Source organism: Panulirus ornatus, chromosome 11 (assembly GCF_036320965.1).
Source record: "Panulirus ornatus isolate Po-2019 chromosome 11, ASM3632096v1, whole genome shotgun sequence".
Taxonomy (NCBI): Eukaryota; Metazoa; Arthropoda; class Malacostraca; order Decapoda; family Palinuridae; genus Panulirus; species Panulirus ornatus.
The window spans coordinates 37053282-37076702 of record NC_092234.1 but is presented as its reverse complement, the minus strand read 5'-3'; the positions used below and the strand labels follow the sequence as shown (position 1 = coordinate 37076702).

Genomic DNA, 23421 nt, shown 5'->3' with positions numbered 1-23421 from the left:
ATAGTATAAAAAAAAAAAAAAAAAAAATATATATATATATATATATATATATATATATCCCTGGGGATTGGGGAGGAAAAATACTGCCCACGTATTCCCTGCGTGTCTTAGAAGGCGACTAACAGGGAAGGGAGCGGGGGGGCTGGAAATCCTTCCCTCTCATTTTTTTTTCTCTTTAATTTTCCAAAAGAAGGAACAGAGAAGGGGTCCAGGTGAGGATATTCCTTCAAAGGCCCAGTCCTCTGTCCTTAACGCTACCTCGCTAATGCGGGAAATAGCGAATAGTATGAAATATATATATATATATATATATATATATATATATATATATATATATATATATATATATATGTGTGTGTGTGTGTGTGTGTGTGTGTGTGTGTGTGTGTGTGTGTGTGTGTGTGTGCGTGTGTGTGTGTGTATATGTATATATATATATGTATATTATCCCTGGGGATAGGGGTGAAAGAATACTTCCCACGTATTCCTCGCGTGTCGTAGAAAGCGACTAGAGGGGACGGGAGCGGGGGGCCGGAAATCCTCCCCTCCTTGTATTAACTTTCTAAAATGGGAAACAGAAGAAGGAGTCGCGCGGGGAGTGATCATCCTCCTCGAAGGCTCAGAGTGGGGTGCCTAAATGTGTGTGGATGTAACCAAGATGTGAAAAAAGGAGAGATAGGTAGTATGTTTGAGGAAAGGAACCTGGATGTTTTGGCTCTGAGTGAAACGAAGCTCAAGGGTAAAGGGGAAGAGTGGTTTGGAAATGTCTGGGGAGTGAAGTCAGGGGTTAGTGAGAGGACAAGAGCAAGGGAAGGAGTAGCAATACTCCTGAAACAGGAGTTGTGGGAGTATGTGGTAGAATGTAAGAAAGTAAATTCTCGATTAATATGGGTAAAATTGAAAGTTGATGGAGAGAGGTGGGTGATTATTGGTGCATATGCACCTGGGCATGAGAAGAAAGATCATGAGAGGCAAGTGTTTTGGGAGCAGCTGAATGAGTGTGTTAGCGGTTTTGATGCACGAGACCGGGTTATAGTGATGGGTGATTTGAATGCAAAGGTGAGTAATGTGGCAGTTGAGGGAATAATTGGTATGCATGGGGTGTTCAGTGTTGTAAATGGAAATGGTGAAGAGCTTGTAGATTTATGTGCTGAAAAAGGACTGATGATTGGGAATACCTGGTTTAAAAAGCGAGATATACATAAGTATACTTATGTAAGTAGGAGAGATGGCCAGAGAGCGTTATTGGATTACGTGTTAATTGACAGGCGTGCGAAAGAGAGACTTTTGGATGTTAATGTGCTGAGAGGTGCAACTGGAGGGATGTCTGATCACTATCTTGTGGAGGCTAAGGTGAAAATTAGTATGGGTTTTCAGAAAAGAGGAGTGAATGTTGGGGTGAAGAAGGTGGTGAGAGTGAGTGAGCTTGGGAAGGAGACCTGTGTGGGGAAGTACCAGGAGAGACTGTGTACAGAATGGAAAAAGGTGAGAACAATGGAAGTAAGGGGAGTGGGGGAGGAATGGGATGTATTTAGGGAATCAGTGATGGATTGCGCAAAAGATGCTTGTGGCATGAGAAGAGTGGGAGGTGGGCTGTTTAGAAAGGGTAGTGAGTGGTGGGATGAAGAAGTAAGAGTATTAGTGAAAGAGAAGAGAGAGGCATTTGGACGATTTTTGCAGGGAAAAAATGCAATTGAGTGGGAGAAGTATAAAAGAAAGAGACAGGAGGTCAAGAGAAAGGTGCAAGAGGTGAAAAAAAGGGCAAATGAGAGTTGGGGTGAGAGACTATCAGTAAATTTTAGGGAGAATAAAAAGATGTTCTGGAAGGAGGTAAATAGAGTGCGTAAGACAAGGGAGCAAATGGGAACTTCAGTGAAGGGCGCAAATGGGGAGGTGATAACAAGTAGCGGTGATGTGAGAAGGAGATGGAATGAGTATTTTGAAGGTTTGTTGAATGTGTCTGATGACAGAGTGGCAGATATAGGGTGTTTTGGTCGAGGTGGTGTGCAAAGTGAGAGGGTTAGGGAAAATGATTTGGTAAACAGAGAAGAGGTAGTAAAAGCTTTGCGGAAGATGAAAGCCGGCAAGGCAGCAGGTTTGGATGGTATTGCAGTGGAATTTATTAAAAAGGGGGGTGACTGTATTGTTGACTGGTTGGTAAGGTTATTTAATGTATGTATGACTCATGGTGAGGTGCCTGAGGATTGGCGGAATGCGTGCATAGTGCCATTGTACAAAGGCAAAGGGGATAAGAGTGAGTGCTCAAATTACAGAGGTATAAGTTTGTTGAGTATTCCTGGTAAATTATATGGGAGGGTATTGATTGAGAGGGTGAAGGCATGTACAGAGCATCAGATTGGGGAAGAGCAGTGCGGTTTCAGAAGTGGTAGAGGATGTGTGGATCAGGTGTTTGCTTTGAAGAATGTATGTGAGAAATACTTAGAAAAGCAAATGGATTTGTATGTAGCATTTATGGATCTGGAGAAGGCATATGATAGAGTTGATAGAGATGCTCTGTGGAAGGTATTAAGAATATATGGTGTGGGAGGCAAGTTGTTAGAAGCAGTGAAAAGTTTTTATCGAGGACGTAAGGCATGTGTACGTGTAGGAAGAGAGGAAAGTGATTGGTTCTCAGTGAATGTAGGTTTGCGGCAGGGGTGTGTGATGTCTCCATGGTTGTTTAATTTGTTTATGGATGGGGTTGTTAGGGAGGTAAATGCAAGAGTCCTGGAAAGAGGGGCAAGTATGAAGTCTGTTGGGGATGAGAGAGCTTAGGAAGTGAGTCAGTTGTTGTTCGCTGATGATACAGCGCTGGTGGCTGATTCATGTGAGAAACTGCAGAAGCTGGTGACTGAGTTTGGTAAAGTGTGTGAAAGAAGAAAGTTAAGAGTAAATGTGAATAAGAGCAAGGTTATTAGGTACAGTAGGGGTGAGGGTCAAGTCAATTGGGAGGTGAGTTTGAATGGAGAAAAACTGGAGGAAGTGAAGTGTTTTAGATATCTGGGAGTGGATCTGTCAGCGGATGGAACCATGGAAGCGGAAGTGGATCATAGGGTGGGGGAGGGGGCGAAAATTTTGGGAGCCTTGAAAAATGTGTGGAAGTCGAGAACATTATCTCGGAAAGCAAAAATGGGTATGTTTGAAGGAATAGTGGTTCCAACAATGTTGTATGGTTGCGAGGCGTGGGCTATGGATAGAGATGTGCGCAGGAGGATGGATGTGCTGGAAATGAGATGTTTGAGGACAATGTGTGGTGTGAGGTGGTTTGATCGAGTAAGTAACGTAAGGGTAAGAGAGATGTGTGGAAATAAAAAGAGCGTGGTTGAGAGAGCAGAAGAGGGTGTTTTGAAATGGTTTGGGCACATGGAGAGAATGAGTGAGGAAAGATTGACCAAGAGGATATATGTGTCGGTGGTGGAGGGAACGAGGAGAAGAGGGAGACCAAATTGGAGGTGAAAAGATGGAGTGAAAAAGATTTTGTGTGATCGGGGCCTGAACATGCAGGAGGGTGAAAGGAGGGCAAGGAATAGAGTGAATTGGAGCGATGTGGTATACAGGGGTTGACGTGCTGTCAGTGGATTGAATCAAGGCATGTGAAGCGTCTGGGGTAAACCATGGAAGGCTGTGTAGGTATGTATATTTGCGTGTGTGGACGTATGTACATGTGTATGGGGGGGGGGGGGCCATTTCTTTCGTCTGTTTCCTTGCGCTACCTCGCAAACGCGCGAGACAGCGACAAAGTATGAAAAAAAAAAAAAAAAAAAAAAAAATATATATATATATATATATATATATATATATATATATATATATATATATATATATATATGGAAAGCTGTGTAGGTATGTTATTTGCGTGTGTGGGCGTATGTATATACATGTGTATGGGGGTGGGTTGGGCCATTTCTTTCGTCTGTTTCCTTGCGCTACCTCGCAAACGCGGGAGACAGCGGCAAAAAAAAAAAAGAAAAAAATATATACATATATATATATATATATATATATATATATATATATATATATATATATATATGTATATATTTTATATATATATATATATATATATATATATATATATATATATATATATATATATATATTTTTTTTTTTTTATCTTTTTTTTGCTTTGTCGCTGTCTCCCGCGTTTGCGAGGTAGCGCAAGGAAACAGACGAAAGAAATGGCCTAACCCACCCCCATACACATGTATATACATACGTCCACACACGCAAATAACATACCTACACAGCTTTCCATGGTTTACCCCAGACGCTTCACATGCCTTGATTCAATCCACTGACAGCACGTCAACCCCGGTACACCACATCGCTCCAATTCATTCTATTCATTGCCCTCCTTTCACCCTCCTGCATGTTCAGGCCCCGATCACACAAAATCTTTATCACTCCATTTTTCCACCTCCAATTTGGTCTCCCTCTTCTCCTCGTTCCCTCCACCTCCGACACATATATCCTCTTGGTCAATCTTTCCTCACTCATTCTCTCCATGTGCCCAAACCATTTCAAAACACCCTCTTCTGCTCTCTCAACCACGCTCTTTTTATTTCCACACATCTCTCTTACCCTTACGTTACTTACTCGATCAAACCACCTCACACCACACATTGTCCTCAAACATCTCATTTCCAGCACATCCATCCTCCTGCGCACAACTCTATCCATAGCCCACGCCTCGCAACCATACAACATTGTTGGAACCACTATTCCTTCAAACACACCCATTTTTGCTTTCCGAGATGATGTTCTCGACTTCCACACATTCTTCAAGGCTCCCAGAATTTTCGCCCCCTCCCCCACCCTATGATCCACTTCCGCTTCCATGGTTCCATCCGCTGCCAGATCCACTCCCAGATATCTAAAACACTTCACTTCCTCCAGTTTTTCTCCATTCAAACTCACCTCCCAATTGACTTGACCCTCAACCCTACTGTACCTAATAACCTTGCTCTTATTCACATTTACTCTTAACTTTCTTATTTCACACACTTTACCAAACTCAGTCACCAGCTTCTGCAGTTTCTCACATGAATCAGCCACCAGCGCTGTATCATCAGCGAACAACAACTGACTCACTTCCCAAGCTCTCTCATCCACAACAGACTTCATACTTGCCCCTCTTTCCAAAACTCTTGCATTCACCTCCCTAACAACCCCATCCATAAACAAATTAAACAACCATGGAGACATCACACACCCCTGCCGCAAACCTACATTCACTGAAAACCAATCACTTTCCTCTCTTCCTACACGTACACATGCCTTACATCCTCGATAAAAACTTTTCACTGCTTCTAACAACTTGCCTCCCACACCATATATTCTTAATACCTTCCACAGAGCATCTCTATCAACTCTATCATATGCCTTCTCCAGATCAATAAATGCTACATACAAATCCATTTGCTTTTCTAAGTATTTCTCACATACATTCTTCAAAGCAAACACCTGATCCACACATCCTCTACCACTTCTGAAACCACACTGCTCTTCCCCAATCTGATGCTCTGTACATGCCTTCACCCTCTCAATCAATACCCTCCCATATAATTTACCAGGAATCCTCAACAAACTTATACCTCTGTAATTTGAGCACTCACTCTTATATATATAAATTTATTATATATATATATATATATATATATATATATATATATATTATTATTTTTTTTATTATACTTTGTCGCTGTCTCCCGCGTTTGCGAGGTAGCGCAAGGAAACAGACGAAAGAAATGGCCCAACCCTCCCCCCCATACACATGTATATACATACGTCCACACACGCAAATATACATACCTACACAGCTTTCCATGGTTTACCCCAGACGCTTCACATGCCCTGCTTCAATCCACTGACAGCACGTCAACCCCGGTATACCACATCGCTCCAATTCACTCTATTCATTGCCCTCCTTTCACCCTCCTGCATGTTCAGGCCCCGATCACACAAAATCTTTTTCACTCCATCTTTCCACCTCCAATTTGGTCTCCCTCTTCTCCTTGTTCCCTCCACCTCCGACACATATATCCTCTTGGTCAATCTTTCCTCACTCATCCTCTCCATGTGCCCAAACCACTTCAAAACACCCTCTTCTGCTCTCTCAACCACGGTCTTTTTATTTACACACATCTCTCTTACCCTTACGTTACTCACTCGATCAAACCACCTCACACCACACATTGTCCTCAAACATCTCATTTCCAGCACATCCATCCTCCTGCGCACAACTCTATCCATAGCCCACGCCTCGCAACCATACAACATTGTTGGAACCACTATTCCTTCAAACATACCCATTTTTGCTTTCCGAGATAATGTTCTCGACTTCCACACATTCTTCAAGGCCCCCAGGATTTTCGCCCCCTCCCCCACCCTATGATCCACTTCCGCTTCCATGGTTCCATCCGCTGCCAGATCCACTCCCAGATATCTAAAACACTTCACTTCCTCCAGTTTTTCTCCATTCAAACTCACCTCCCAATTGACTTGACCCTCAACCATACTGTACCTAATAACCTTGCTCTTATTCACATTTACTCTTAACTTTCTTCTTCCACACACTTTTCCAAACTCAGTCACCAGCTTCTGCAGTTTCTCACATGAATCAGCCACCAGCGCTGTATCATCAGCGAACAACAACTGACTCACTTCCCAAGCTCTCTCATCCCCAACAGACTTCATACTTGCCCCTCTTTCCAAAACTCTTGCATTTACCTCCCTAACAACCCCATCCATAAAGAAATTAAACAACCATGGAGACATCACACACCCCTGCCGCAAACCTATATATATATATATATATATATATATATATATATATATATATATATATATATATATATATATATATATATTTATATTTATATTTATATATATATATATATATATATATATATATATATATATATATATATATATAACGTAAGGGTAAGAGAGATGTGTGTAAATAAAAAGACCGTGGTTGAGAGAGCAGAAGAGGGTGTTTTGAAATGGTTTGGGCACATGGAGAGAATGAGTGAGGAAAGATTGACCAAGAGGATATATGTGTCGGAGGTGGAGGGAACGAGGAGAAGAGGGAGACCAAATTGGAGGTGGAAAGATGGAGTGAAAAAGATTTTGTGTGATCGGGGCCTGAACATGCAGGAGGGTGAAAGGAGGGCAAGGAATAGAGTGAATTGGAGCGATGTGGTATACAGGGGTTGACGTGCTGTCAGTGGATTGAATCAATGCATGTGAAGCGTCTGGGGTAAACCATGGAAGGCTGTGTAGGTATGTATATTTGCGTGTGTGGACGTATGTACATGTGTATGGGGGGGGGGGGGGTTGGGCCATTTCTTTCGTCTGTTTCCTTGCGCTACCTCGCAAACGCGGGAGACAGCGACAAAGTATGAAAAAAAAAAAAAAAAAAATATATATATATATATATATATATATATATATATATATATATATATGGAGTGAGTATTTTGAAGGTTTGATGAATGTGTTAGAGTGGCAGATATAGGGTGTTTTGGTCGAGGTGGTGTGCAAAGTGAGAGGGTTAGGGAAAATGATTTGGTAAATAGAGAAGAGGTAGTAAAAGCTTTGCCGAAGATGAAAGCCAGCAAGGCAGCAGGTTTGGATGGTATTGCAGTGGAATTCATTAAAAAAGGGGGTGACTGTATTATTGACTGGTTGGTAAGGTTATTTAATGTATGTATGACTCATGGTGAGGTGCCTGAGGATTGGCGGAATGCGTGCATAGTGCCATTGTACAAAGGCAAAGGGGATAAGAGTGAGTGCTCAAATTACAGAGGTATAAGTTTGTTGAGTATTCCTGGTAAATTATATGGGAGGGTATTGATTGAGAGGGTGAAGGCATGTACAGAGCATCAGATTGGGGAAGAGCAGTGTGGTTTCAGAAGTGGTAGAGGATGTGTGGATCAGGTGTTTGCCTTTGAAGAATGTATGTGAGAAATACTTAGAAAAGCAAATGGATTTGTATGTAGCATTTATGGATCTGGAGAAGACATATGATAGAGTTGATAGAGATGCTCTGTGGAAGGTATTAAGAATATATGGTGTGGGAGGCAAGTTGTTAGAAGCAGTGAAATGGATGTAAGGCATGTGTACGTGTAGGAAGAGAGGAAAGTGATTGGTTCTCAGTGAATGTAGGTTTGCGGCAGGGGTGTGTGATGTCTCCATGGTTGTTTAATTTGTTTATGGATGGGGTTGTTAGGGAGGTAAATGCAAGAGTTTTGGAAAGAGGGGCAAGTATGAAGTCTGTTGTGGATGAGAGAGCTTGGAAAGTGAGTCAATTGTTGTTCGCTGATGATGCAGCGCTGGTGGCTGATTCATGTGAGAAACTGCAGAAGCTGGTGGCTGAGTTTGGTAAAGTGTGTGAAAGAAGAAAGTTAAGAGTAAATGTGAATAAGAGCAAGGTTATTAGCTACAGTAGGGTTGAGGGTCAAGTCAATTGTGAGGTAAGTTTGAATGGAGAAAAACTGGAGGAAGTAAAGTGTTTTAGATATCTGGGAGTGGATCTGGCAGCGGATGGAACCATGGAAGCGGAAGTGGATCATAGGGTGGGGGAGGGGGCGAAAATCTTGGGAGCCTTGAAGAATGTGTGGAAGTCGAGAACATTATCTCGGAAAGCAAAAATGGGTATGTTTGAAGGAATAGTGGTTCCAACAATGTTGCATGGTTGCGAGGCGTGGGCTATGGATAGAGTTGTGCGCAGGAGGATGGATGTGCTTCAAATGAGATGTTTGAGGACAATGTGTGGTGTGAGGTGGTTTGATCGAGTAAGTAACGTAAGGGTAAGAGAGATGTGTGGAAATAAAAAGAGCGTGGTTGAGAGAGCAGAAGAGGGTGTTTTAAAATGGTTTGGGCACATGGAGAGAATGAGTGAGGAAAGATTGACGAAGAGGATATATGTGTCGCAGGTGGAGGGAACGAGGAGAAGTGGGAGACCAAATTGGAGGTGGAAAGATGGAGTGAAAAAGATTTTGTGTGATCGGGGCCTGAACATGCAGGAGGGTGAAAGGAGGGCAAGGAATAGAGTGAATTGGATCGATGTGGTATACCGGGGTTGACGTGCTGTCAGTGGATTGAATCAGGGCATGTGAAGCGTCTGGGGTGAACCATGGAAAGCTGTGTAGGTATGTATATTTGCGTGTGTGGACGTATGTATATACATGTGTATGGGGGTGGGTTCGGCCATTTCTTTCGTCTGTTTCCTTGCGCTACCTCGCAAACGCGGGAGACAGCGAAAAAAAAAAAAAAAAAAAAATATATATATATATATATATATATATATATATATATATATATATATATATATATATTTCTATATATTCATACTATTCGTCATTTCCCACAATAGCGAGGTAGCGTTAAGAACAGAGGACTGGGCCTTTGAGGGAATATCCTCACCTGGCCCCCTTCTCTGTTCCTTCTTTTGGAGAATTAAAAAAAAACCAGAGGGGAGGATATATATATATATATATATATATATATATATATATATATATATATATATATATATATATATATATATAATTCATACTGTCTGCCTTCATTCATTCCCATCGCCACCCTGCCACACATGAAATAACAACCCCCTCCCCCCTCATATGCGCGAGGTAGCGCTAGGAGGACAACAAAGGCCCCATTCGTTCACACTCAGACTCTAGCTGTCATGTAATAATGCACCGAAACCACAGCTCCCCCTCCACATCCAGGCCCCACAGAACTTTCCATGGTTTACCCCAGACGCTTCACATGCCCTGGCTCAATCCATTGACAGCACGTCGACCCCGGTATACCACATCGTTCCAATTCACTCTATTCCTTGCCCGACTTTCACCCTCCTGCAAATTCAGGTCCCGATCACTCAAAATCTTTTTCACTCCATCTTTCCACCTCCAATTTGGTCTCCCACTTCTCCTCGTTCCCTCCACCTCCGACACATATATCCTCTTGGTCAATCTTTACTCACTCATCCTCTCCATGTGACCAAACCACTTCAAAACATCCTCTTCTGTCTCTCAACCACACTCTTTTTATTACCACACATCTCTCTTACCTTTACATTACTTACTCGATCAAACCACCTCACACAACATATTGTCCTCAAACATCTCATTTCCTGCACATCCACCTTCCTCCGCACAACTCTATCTATAGCCCACGCCTCGCAACCATATAACATTGTTGGAACCACTATTCCTTCAAACATACCCATTTTTGCTTTCCAAGATAACGTTCTCGACTTCCAAACATTTTTCAACGCTCCCAGAACTTTCGCCCCCTCCCGCACCCTATGATTCACTTCCGCTTCCATGGTTCCATCCGCTGCCAAATCCACTCCCAGATATCTAAAACACTTCACTTCCTCCAGTTTTTCTCCATTCAAACTAAACCTCCCAATGGACTTGTCCCTCAACCCTACTGTACCTAATAACCTTGCTCTTATTCACATTTTCGCTCAGCTTTCTTCTTTCACACTTTACCAAACGTAGTCACCAGCATCTGCAGTTTCTCACACGAATCAGTCACCAGCGCTGAATTATATATAAATGTGAATAAGAGCAAGGTTATTAGATACAGTAGGGTTGAGGGTCAAGTCAATTGGGAGGTAAGTTTGAATGGAGAAAAACTGGAGGAAGTAAAGTGTTTTAGATATCTGGGAGTGGATCTGGCAGCGGATGGAACCATGGAAGCGGAAGTGAATCATAGGGTGGGGGAGGGGGCGACAATCCTGGGAGCCTTGAAGAATGTGTGGAAGTCGAGAACATTATCTCCGAAAGCAAAAATGGGTATGTTTGAAGGAATAGTGGTTCCAACAATGTTATATGGTTGCGAGGCGTGGGCTATAGATAGAGTTGTGCGGAGGAAGGTGGATGTGCAGGAAATGAGATGTTTGAGGACAATATGTGGTGTGAGGTGGTTCGATCGAGTAAGAAATGTAAGGGTAAGAGAGATGTGTGTAAATAAAAAGAGCGTGGTTGAGAGAGCAGAAGAGGGTGTTTTGAAATGGTTTGGTCACATGGAGAGAATGAGTGAGGAAGATTGACCAAGAGGATATATGTGTCGGAGGTGGAGGGAACGAGAAGTGGGAGACCAAATTGGAGGTGGAAAGATGGAATGAAAAAAATTTTGAGTGATCGGGGCCTGAACATGCAGGAGGGTGAAAGGCGGGCAAGGAATAGAGTGAATTGGATCGATGTGGTATACCGGGGTCGACGTGCTGTCAATGGATTGAATCAGGGCATGTGAAGCGTCTGGGGTAAACCATGGAAAGTTCTGTGGGGCCTGGATGTGGAAAGGGAGCTGTGGTTTCGGGCATCATTGCATGACAGCTAGAGACTGAGTGTGACCGAATGGGGCCTTTCTTGTCTTTTCCTAGCGCTACCTCGCACGCATGAGGGGGGAGGGGGATGTTATTCCATGTATGGCGAGGTGGCGATGGGAATGAATAAAGGCAGACAGTGTGAATTGTGTGCATGTGTATATATGCATGTGTTTGTATGTGTATATATGTGTACATTGAGATGTATGGGTATGTATATTTGCGTGTGTGGGCTGTATGTATATGCGTGTGTATGGGGGTGGTTTGGGCCATTTCTTTCGTCTGTTTCCTTGCGCTACCTCGCAGGAGCGGGAGACAGCGACAAAGCAAAACACACACACACACACACACACACACACACATATATATATATATATATATATATATATATATATATATATATATATATATATCCCTGGGGATAGGGGAGAAAGAATACTTCCTACGCATTCCCCGCGTGTCGTAGGCGGCGACTAAAGGGGGTAGGAGCTAGGGCTGGAAACCTTCCCCCCTTTGTATTTCGGTTTCTAAAATGGAGAAATAGGAGTCAAGCGGGGTGAGCTCATCTTCCTTGAAGACTCAGACTAGGGTGTCTGAATGTGTGTGGATGTAACAAAGATGCGAAGAAAGAAGAGATTTGAAGTATGTTTGAGGAAAGAAACCTGAATATTCTGGCTCTGAGTGAAACGAAGCTCAAGGGTAAAGGGGAAAAGTGTTTTGGGAATGTCTTGGGAGTAAAGTCAGGGTTGGTGAGACGACAAAAACTAAGAAAGGAGTAGAACTATTACTGAAGCGGGAGAGCTGTGGGAATATGTGATATAGTGTAAGAAAGTAAATTCTAGATTGTTGTGGGTAAAACTGAAAGTGGATGGTGAGAAGTGGGTTTTGATTATTGGTGCCTATGCACCTAGTCATGAGAAGAAAGTTCATGAGAGGCAAACGTTTTGGGAGCAACTGAGCGAGTGTGTCAGCAGCTTTGATGCAGGTTGCCGAGTTTTAGTGATGGATGATTTAAATGCGAAAGTGAGTAATGTGGCAGACGTGGGTATAATTGGCGTACATAGGGTATTCAGTGTTGTAAATGGAAATAGTGAAGAGCTTGTGGATTTGTGTGCTAAAAAAAAATGGTGATTGGGAATACCTGGTTTAAAAAGAGATATACAGAAGTATACGTATGTGAGTAGGAGCGATGGTCAAAGGGCATTATTGGATTACATGTTAATTGATAGGCATGTAAAAGAGAGATTTTTGGATGTTAATGTGTTGAGAGGGGCAGCTGGAAGATGTTTGATCACTATCTCGTGGAGGTGAAGGTGAAGATTTGTGGAGATTTTCAAAAGAGGGAATGGTGGGAAGAGAGTCGTGAGTAAGTGAGCTTGGAAAGGAGACTTGTGTGATGAAGTACCAGGAGACTGAGTGCAGAACGGTAAAAGATGAGATCAAATGACGTGAGGAGAGTGGGTGAGGAATGGAGATGCATTCAGGGAAGCAGTGATGCCTTGCGCAAAAGATGCATGGGGTATGAGAAAGGTGGGAGGTGGGCAGATTTGAAAGGGTAGTCAGTGAGTAAACTTGTTAGTGAAAGAGAAAATAGAGGCGTTTGGACGATACTTGCAAGGAAGGAGTGCAAAGGACGGTGAGATGTGTAAAAGAATGAGGTAGGTCAAGAGAAAGGTGCAAGGGTTGAAAAAGAGGGCAAATGAGAGCTGAGGTGAAAGAGTACCATTAAATCTTAGGGAGAATGAAAAGATGCTTTAGGAGGTAAATAACGTGCGTAAGACAATGGATCAAATGGGAGCATAAGTGAAAAGGGTAAGTGGGGAAGTAATACCAGGTAGTTAAGTGAGATGGAGTGTGAGTTTTGAAGGTTTGTTGAATTTGTCTGATGACAGAGTGGCAGACATAGGGTGTTTTGGTCGGGGTGGTGTGCTAAGTGAGACGGTCAGGGAGAATGGTTTGGTGAAGAGAGAAGAGGTAATGAAAGCTTTGCGGATGGTATCCGGGAAGGTGGTGGGTTTGGATGGTATTGCTGTGGAATTTATCTAAAAAGGGGGACTTTCTTGTTGACTGGTTGGTAAAGATATCTATTCAATGCATTTATGGACCATGAAGTGCCTGAGGATTGGCGGAATGCATGCATAGTGCCACTGTACAAAGGCAAAGGGGATAAAGGTGAGTGCTCACATTACAGAGACATAAGTTCGTTGAGTACTCCTGGGAAATCATATGGGAGAGTATTGAACGAGGGTGAATGCATGTGCAGAACATCAGATCCTCTGGGTTGGTTAGGGAGGTAAATGCAAGAGTTTTGGAGAGAGGGGTGAGTATGCAGTTTGTTGGGGATGAGAGGGCCTGGGAAGTAAGTCAGTTGTTGTTCGCCGATGACACAGCTCTAGTGGCTGCTTCCAGTAAGAAACTACAGAATTTGGGGACTGAGTTTAGAAAAGTGAGTAAAAGGAGAAAGTTGAGAGTAAATGTGAACAAGAGCAAGGTTATTAGGTTCAGTAGGATTGAGAAACAAATTAAATGGGATGCAAGTTTGAAGAGAGAAAAACTGGAAGTAAAGTATTTTAGTTATCTGGGATTGGATTTAGCAGAGGATGGAACCATGAAAGCGGAAGTGAGTTACAGGGTGGGGGAAGGGCAAAGGTTCTCGTAGCGATGAAGAATGTGTGGAGGGAGAGAACGTTATCTTGGAGAGTAAAAATGAGTATCTCTGAAAGAATAGTAATTCCAAAAATGTTATATGGTTGTGAGGCATGGGCTATAGATGGGGTTGTAAGGAGGAGGGTGAATGTGTTAGAAATTAAATGTTTGAGGACGATATGTGGTGTGAGATGGTTTGATTAAGTAATGAAAGTGTAAGAGAGATGCGTGGAAATAAAACGAGTGTGGTAGAGAAAGCAGAAGAGGGCTTGTTAAAATGGTGTGGACTTACGGGAATGAGTGAGGAAAGATTGACATAGTGGATATATGTCAGAGGTGGAGGGAACAAGTAAAGCGGGAAACCAAATTGGAGGTGGAAGGATAAAGTGAAAAAGATTTTGAGCGATCGGGGCCTGAACTTACAGGGCGCACATCCTATCATAGCCCACGCTCGCAACCATACAACATTGTTGGAACCACTATTCCCTCAAACATACCCATTTTTGCTTTCCGAGATAATGTTCTCGACTTCACACATTTTTCAAGGCTCCAAAATTTCGCCCCCTCCCCCACCCTATGATCCACTTCCGCTTCCATGGTTCCATCCGCTGACAGATCCACTCCAGATATCTAAAACACTTCACTTCCTCCAGTTTTTCTCATTCAAACTCACCTCCCAATTGACTTGACCCTCACCCCTACTGAACCTAATAACCTTGCTCTTATTCACATTTACTCTAACTTTCTTCTCAACACACTTTACAAACTCAGTCACCAGCTTCTGCAGTTTCTCACATGAATCAGCACCAGCGCTGTATCATCAGCGAACAACAACTGACTCAATTCCCAAGCTCTCTCATCCCCAACAGACTTCATACATATGCGCATGTATGGGCGTTTATATTCAACGATACCTCTCGCGCGGGCGGGGGAGGGGGGTTGTCATTTCATGTGTGGCGGGGGGCGACGGAATGAATACAGGCAGCAAGTATGAATCATGTACATGTGTTATATATGTATATGTCTGTATATATATATATATATATATATATATATATATATAATATATATATATATATATATTATATATATATATATAATTAACGTTGAAATGTATAGGCATGTATATGTGCGTGTGTGGTCGTGTACGTCTATACATGTGTATGTGGGTGGGTTGTACCATTCGTCTGTTTACTTGCGCTACCTCGCTAAAGCGAGAGACAGCGACAAAGGTGTGGGTTAGTGTGTAGTGGTGATTGGACGGTTTGTAACTACTAATGGACATCATGATGTCAGTAGAGATACAATTGAAAAGATTGGGGTGAGCTTTGGCTAGACACTTGCGTTTCGTTATTAACACTAATTAAAGTCCTGTGCAAAGTGCCTTTTTTTGTCCATTTTTCTTTTGTAAAATATCCTCGAACCGCGTGGATGTTATTTGGTACCATACGTTTCTGTCAGCCCAGAGACGCCCATGAGACAGCATTATATGTACATGTCATTGTCATTTATGTGATTATGTATTGGCAGTGTTGGCGTTTATATTCACGATACTTGTCGCGGTGGAGGAGGGGGTTATCTTTGGGTGGCGACGGAACAGCAGTTGATATGTTGTTTATAGTTATTGTGTGTTTATATATATATATATATATAATATATTTATATAATCAAAGCGTGAAGATTCGCTATACGGCGCAGATATCTCGTGATGTGTACGTCACGTCTAACAATATCGTGGTTGTGACTTAGTTCCTCGCTCTATTTACTATGGCGGGCCTCCTTATACATGACGCGCATAACATGTGTTGTATGTCGTTGATTTGATGGATAGTATAATAAACATCACACATTACATAAAAACAATGTAATAACGTAATACTGTAGCACTTTGAACTTACAACTTCGTCTAACTTTAACTCTATATATATACTTTGTCCTGCATTTGACATTATATGTGAATTGATTACCTGTTTGAAATAAATTACAATAAACGTCGTATTGGTTTTTGTACAATTAACCCGTACAAACCCATCATATATCATCTTCGTATCCTCTAAGTTTACTTACGGTGTGTCTAGACTGAGCTTGTAGGTATATGTAAAATACGATTAGGACAATCAAGCGCGGAGATTACCGCAGTACAGAACGCCAGATTCAACTTCCACTGATCGTACGACGCCGCTCACAATCGTATTATGTGCCGATTGTCAACAACAATGACGCTACGTGGCCTTCTACTGTTTTTCTGTCGGAATGTACACTCTTTACTCACTACTTAATTTGATGTGAAGTTATCTTAATCATACAATACCAATACAATCATAACTCTTGTAAACTAATTTTCAAATGCAACAAACCTTAATGTTCATTTAACTTTAGATCGATGAAATTAATCTCGAATGATAGCTGTTCTAACTCAATTATCCTATTAAGGATATACCTGCTGAAGGCCGATCTATACCATCTTCCGTACTGAACAATATTACATTACGTGAGTCTCTCAAAGATACTGTGAGGTTATTAATGTAAAATAGAGTAGGTAATACAAAAGTATAACTGACAGAACCAATGAAAACCCAGACTAAGCTTCCACACACGACGGTGCACAGCCAAAAGGGTGCCGGATGTCAACAAACAGATGACGCGTACGATGTCATCTGTTTACGATGTCGATATATTTCTGCTATCATATCACCTACTGGGTAATATTATGTGAAGTTATGCCTTAATCATATTTAACAAGTACACTATCTACTTTTACAACTGCACATTTTCCGTAATGTACATAACCCTCAGTCTCATTTAACATCTTTAAATAAAATGTAATCCTCCATACAGAGCTGTTCTAAACAATTACCAAATTAATGAATAAATCATCATGTTGCTTACCTTATGACGCCTGATAGGTGCTGGGCTAGAACAGTCATCAGTCACCTTAAGTGACGAGACCTTAAGGATGCGATTACTTATACATATTTTCCAAGTTATGACGCAATATTAAAGAGTATGTTATGTAAAATCTAAAGGCTACACTGAATTATCATATTTTGCACTGATGCCACACATTTTGACCACTTGACACTGAATTTTGCAAGTATTTCACCATTTTGTTTACCAGCTCCATACACATTTGAAATCTTCAGGCCTTCATTCGCACTTTTCACGCTTTTCCACTGTTTCATACCAAAGTTATGGGTGACGCGTTAATCAGCCATGAATAACAGGTGAGTGCAACCATGCACGAGTGACGGTACCCACATCAGGAACAACTGCCACTTCCAAGGAAGAGGTGATTACTCTGACCTGACCTATACCACAGTGCTACAAGAGTCAATATTGTATTACCACGGATGTTTTCTTATCCTAATCAAAGAGTTCCCAGATTATTGTTTTCGAAAAAAACGTTTTACAAAACCTGAAACGTAATAAAATATTTTTGAAGTTTAAATATTTTAATATTTTTACATGAATAACGCACTGTAATTTTTCCGCGTAATTTGCTGTGATTTATACTTTACAAATCTGAAATAATAACATTAATACATTAGTGTTACCGCAATCTTCTTGTTCGCTATCACTACGTGTAAGTGAAGCGCTACACAAATGTTCAGTTTAAATAGTAATACTTCAAAAGAATTAAAATGGTAATTTAATGAGTCAGCCCCAAATATTTTTAGTTAGCGATGTTTTTTCCGCTGGTATTTGATGAGATTCAAACGATCTTAACCCTCGCTTCTCTAGCAAATCACGTTTCTCCCCTTCCCTCTCAGCAATCATAAGGAAAACGTGGGATTTCGGGATTTTGGTTGGGGAAGAGGCAAACGAGTGATTTACAAAAGAGGCAAAATATTGTTTCACATCGAATTCTATCGGAAAACATATCACTCAACGGGAATTTTATGGCGTTCTAAAGAATGCTTTGTAACCTAACCCATGGGATGAGTATTCCTAGCCGAGGGCTGTGCCTCCAGAACTCCTGTGTACCTGTGTATACCTTTCCTAGCCGGGGGCTCTGACCCCGGACCCCCAGTTAGCTAACCTGAAATTCAACACATACCTTAAGCAGAGTCGGGAGCGCAGGCACTAGAGCAAGCACACTGCGGGTCGTCCGGAAAGGCGGAGTTCTTCCAATGTCGAATGTCCAGCAGGATCATCGGGGTCGGGAGCAGCTTGCCGAGGTTCCAGGGGTTCACACAAATCAATTCTTTTTTCCACGCCAGTGAATAATGTTTCTTTTAAGTCACTAGTGAAGAAATTCACACCACCGACGCCTCTTGTCTCTGAGGATGGGAATCCAACGGCCACACACCCAGTAGTGTACGTACGTACGTACATGGCGTTTGGCAGTTCGGGCACTGTATGATGGTAAGTAAACCGCCATGTTTGAGAAAATAAATCTTTGAATTTACGTCACTTTCACTCACGAGTTGTGTAAACTTGATGTAATTATGTCATATGCACTAAAAGATGGCTCCATCCTCAAACTGATTCAAATTCCGACCCCGGGCACCGGGCATGCAGCACATCGAGCGATGATTGGCTAGATCAAAAGGATGTTGTTCTCTGATTGGATAATGGATAACCATGAGATCACGTGACCCTTGCGCGTGCGCACTTATGAACAAACGCACGAACATACATCCAACGTCTTGAGAAAAGGATGCTTGCATACGTTCGATTTATTTTTGTATTATACATTTTTACGGACTGAATATCTCCCATAATATTCATTTGAGAGGTAAGTGATAGATATCAGAGTGCTTCTAATAAATGAATCTATTTATTGCATACAACAGAAATTTCTTACCCTATGTAAGACTTAAATTATACTTAGCGAGCTTGTAATTCACCTCCTTCCCACCTGACCAAATTTTGTTTATGCTCCGCCCCTGTGTACATGCACATCAAAGTTAAGTAGATATATATTGTAAACTTTAGACGCGGTCACGTAGTGTTTAGACGTTTTATACTATCAGAACAGGTATAGGGTAATTTCTCACAATGGATGATGAATCAGGCTTCCAGCTTTAACTTCGTGCTGGGAAGTGAATGTACTCAAAGACTTAAACCAGAATCCTGTTTTTAATCAACGTATTTGAAAGAAAAAACTTGTACTTTATTATATTAAAGGTTGTCATGCATCAGCAAATATGTTAAGATATATGATGCAATACTGTATAATGTTTTGACTACATGCTGCCAGACTCATGAAAAAATATCGAGCAAACTCGTACTAATTGGTAAGATATATTGTCATATTTTAATGAAATATTGGCGGCAGCACAATTCCGACAAAAGATACTGGGGAAGGTGTTAGGATGACCATTCCTTTGGCATCACAGATATAAGCCTAACCCACCCACGGTAAATAAAGGGAAAATAAACATTATATCTTGGTAAGTTTGTTAAAGCTACCAACATGATTACATAAGAAGTCGAGACGTCTGGCATCAGGTTTCCCTTGAAAGGTATACATCTTTTTGTCGACATAACTTCAGGTGGCCCAGGAGGCGTCACATTTCTTGCTTCAGTTTCATGATTTCCTTCATATATTCTCGTGTACTTTGTCACACACGCAAGCAGAACTTACAGGCCTATCATTTCCTTTGCATCAACAGGAGCGAGGTATCGCTGATGTCGCGGAAACTATGGTTATCTTGAATTTCCTGTTTGTTAGAAAGGCCAAGCGTATTAAAGAGTGTATGTGCGTGTGTTCGTGGTTGGCACGAATGAAATGCTAGTAAATGTTACTAATATAAGATGAGACTGGTCAAAAGAATCTCTTGTGAGTGCCAGCGTTATTGTAGAGTACTCCTTCCTTTTTCATTGACTTCGTTGCGTACATGAGGTCTCTAATATCCCATAAACAACACTGGGATCTTATATATTTAATATCGCATTCCTCGGACTGGTGTGTCCACGTTGAAGTGAACGCTACAAGCTCATGGAAAAATCGTGCCTGCCACTCGTGGTATGAATGTAAATAGATGTATTTATGTCATTGTTTTACAGTGAGACCTGATTATTTTGATACAGAGGTGTAATAGAAGAGCGTAAATGATATATACTTTTAATATTGAAGTATTATAAATTTATGATGAAAATATTCATAGATCGACTGATAGAATTTACGTAAACTTTTGAGACCAAGACGAACCATTTCGTATTATTCGATGGGCCGTGAAACTGACTTAAATTCATGAAAAATCGGTGAAATATGAGAGAATTGACACATCGCTGGTGTGGTGTGATGCTGGTACATCAGCCGCCTGCCAGTAAATACCCCGTTGCCCCGCCCACTCGTTTGGACATGTGTGATCGCTTATATTTGTAGGCTTAGCCAATGTTTTGTGTAACAAAAATAACTGATATTATTTGCTGGATTGAGAAGCTTAGACACAAATATGACAATAAAGGAGATCTATTCTTTTAAATCAGCAATGACGTAAACGATCAGTTTAATAGCCAAACCTCCTGTCGTGACTCTTGTTACCTGGCCCCTCCCACTTGTAGGGAGCCCCACGTCGTCAGTTCGCTCCTGTCCTTCTTAGTGTGAACACGCTGGATTTATGGTGTAGAATGCACTTGCTGTTTAATACGTTAATTCGTGATAGTGAACGAGAAGAAAACGTTAGCACTATTGTGATCATGTTATTAACATATGTGTAAAGCGAACATGTAGATTATAGCACAGGAAAATTATAGTGCATATGATTTAGTTTTTTGGTATAATATTAGATAAAGTAATTATACCTTTGAAAAGAGAGAGGCATTTGGACGATTTTTGCAGGGAAAAAATGCAATTGAGTGGGAGAAGTATAAAAGAAAGAGACAGGAGGTCAAGAGAAAGGTGCAAGAGGTAAAAAAAAGGGCAAATGAGAGTTGGGGTGAGAGACTATCAGTAAATTTTAGGGAGAATAAAAAGATGTTCTGGAAGGAGGTAAATAGGGTGCGTAAGACAAGGGAGCAAATGGGAACTTCAGTGAAGGGCGTAAATGGGGAGGTGATAACAAGTAGTGGTGATGTGAGAAGGAGATGGAATGAGTATTTTGAAGGTTTGTTGAATGTGTCTGATGACAGAGTGGCAGATATAGGGTGTTTGGGTCGAGGTGGTGTGCAAAGTGAGAGGGTTAGGGAAAATGATTTGGTAAACAGAGAAGAGGTAGTAAAAGCTTTGCGGAAGATGAAAGCCGGCAAGGCAGCAGGTTTGGATGGTATTGCAGTGGAATTTATTTAAAAAGGGGGTGACTGTATTGTTGACTGGTTGGTAAGGTTATTTAATGTATGTATGACTCATGGTGAGGTGCCTGAGGATTGGCGGAATGCGTGCATAGTGCCATTGTACAAAGGCAAAGGGGATAAGAGTGAGTGCTCAAATTACAGAGGTATAAGTTTGTTGAGTATTCCTGGTAAATTATATGGGAGGGTATTGATTGAGAGGGTGAAGGCATGTACAGAGCATCAGATTGGGGAAGAGCAGTGTGGTTTCAGAAGTGGTAGAGAATGTGTGGATCAGGTGTTTGCTTTGAAGAATGTATGTGAGAAATACTTAGAAAAGCAAATGGATTTGTATGTAGCATTTATGGATCTGGAGAAGGCATATGATAGAGTTGATAGAGATGCTCTGTGGAAGGTATTAAGAATATATGGTGTGGGAGGCAAGTTGTTAGAAGCAGTGAAAAGTTTTTATCGAGGATGTAAGGCATGTGTACGTGTAGGAAGAGAGGAAAGTGATTGGTTCTCAGTGAATGTAGGTTTGCGGCAGGGGTGTGTGATGTCTCCATGGTTGTTTAATTTGTTTATGGATGGGGTTGTTAGGGAGGTAAATGCAAGAGTCTTGGAAAGAGGGGCAAGTATGAAGTCTGTTGGGGATGAGAGAGCTTGGGAAGTGAGTCAGTTGTTGTTCGCTGATGATACAGCGCTGGTGGCGGATTCATGTGAGAAACTGCAGAAGCTGGTGACGGAGTTTGGTAAAGTGTGTGGAAGAAGAAAGTTAAGAGTAAATGTGAATAAGAGCAAGGTTATTAGGTACAGTAGGGTTGAGGGTCAAGTCAATTGGGAGGTGAGTTTGAATGGAGAAAAACTGGAGGAAGTGAAGTGTTTTAGATATCTGGGAGTGGATCTGTCTGCGGATGGAACCATGGAAGCGGAAGTGGATCATAGGGTGGGGGAGGGGGCGAAAATTTTGGGAGCCTTGAAAAATGTGTGGAAGTCGAGAACATTATCCCGGAAAGCAAAAATGGGTATGTTTGAAGGAATAGTAGTTCCAACAATGTTGTATGGTTGCGAGGCGTGGGCTATGGATAGAGTTGTGCGCAGGAGGATGGATGTGCTGGATTTGAGATGTTTGAGGACAATGTGTGGTGTGAGGTGGTTTGATCGAGTAAGTAACGTAAGGGTAAGAGAGATGTGTGGAAATAAAAAGAGCGTGGTTGAGAGAGCAGAAGAGGGTGTTTTGAAATGGTTTGGGCACATGGAGAGAATGAATGAGGAAAGATTGACCAAGAGGATATATGTGTCGGAGGTGGAGGGAGCAAGGAGAAGAGGGAGACCAAATTGGAGGTGGAAAGATGGAGTGAAAAGGATTTTGTGTGATAGGGGCCTGAACATGCAGGAGGATGAAAGGAGGGCAAGGAATAGAGTGAATTGGAGCGATGTGGTATACAGGGGTTGACGTGCTGTCAGTGGATTGAATCAAGGCATGTGAAGCGTCCGGGGTAAACCAAGGAAAGCTGTGTAGGTATGTATATTTGCGTGTGTGGACGTGTGTATGTACATGTGTATGGGGGGGGTTGGGCCATTTCTTTCGTCTGTTTCCTTGCGCTACCTCGCAAACGCGGGAGACAGCGACAAAGTATAAAAAAAAAAAAAACCTTTGAAAAGTATTCATTTACAATTCAAGTAACAAAAATTTTATTTGTAAGAAATCCAGTGGATGATTTGGAAACTTTAGATCGGGCTTCGAAAATAAAACCGTAGTAAGTGAATACAACTTGGACTCTTTGGTCAGGTCAGTGATCACCTGTTGGAAAAGGCAGTTACTCCAGACCTGGGTATCGTTCGTTACTCATGGTTATGTATTCATGTCACTTATAGTTATTTTCAAGTGTCACTCATGATTTTAAACGATGGAAAAAGTGTGAAAGCCCAAAGAGTACTAGAAAAATGTGAAATAATAGCAAAATTCTGATTAAAAAATGAATGTGAAATAGCAAAATTCTGTCACGTGAACAGAATATGTGGCAATTGCAATATATGATGATTGTTAATTATTTGAAACGTAGCTTTTATAAATTACGTAATGTACTTAAATATAGTGTTATCACTTGGAAAAAATTTAGTGATTTGGATCCTGAAAGTCTCGTCATTTTAGAGTGACTGATGACTGTTACATGCTAACACCCGCAAGGCATCGGTAGGTAAGTAAC

The 23421-nt window shown here is 41.5% G+C and overlaps 1 protein-coding gene across 1 annotated transcript in view; it reads right to left on the bottom strand.

Annotated features, from left to right (window-relative positions):
• LOC139751407 (uncharacterized) overlaps positions 1-18188 on the bottom strand; it is a 188755-nt gene extending 170567 nt beyond the window's left edge. Inside the window, exon 1 of the mRNA XM_071666795.1 lies at positions 18051-18188. The gene's annotated coding sequence lies outside the window, so the exon portion shown is untranslated. The remainder of the gene's footprint in view (positions 1-18050) is intronic.
• Between the last annotated feature and the right edge of the window lie 5233 nt (positions 18189-23421).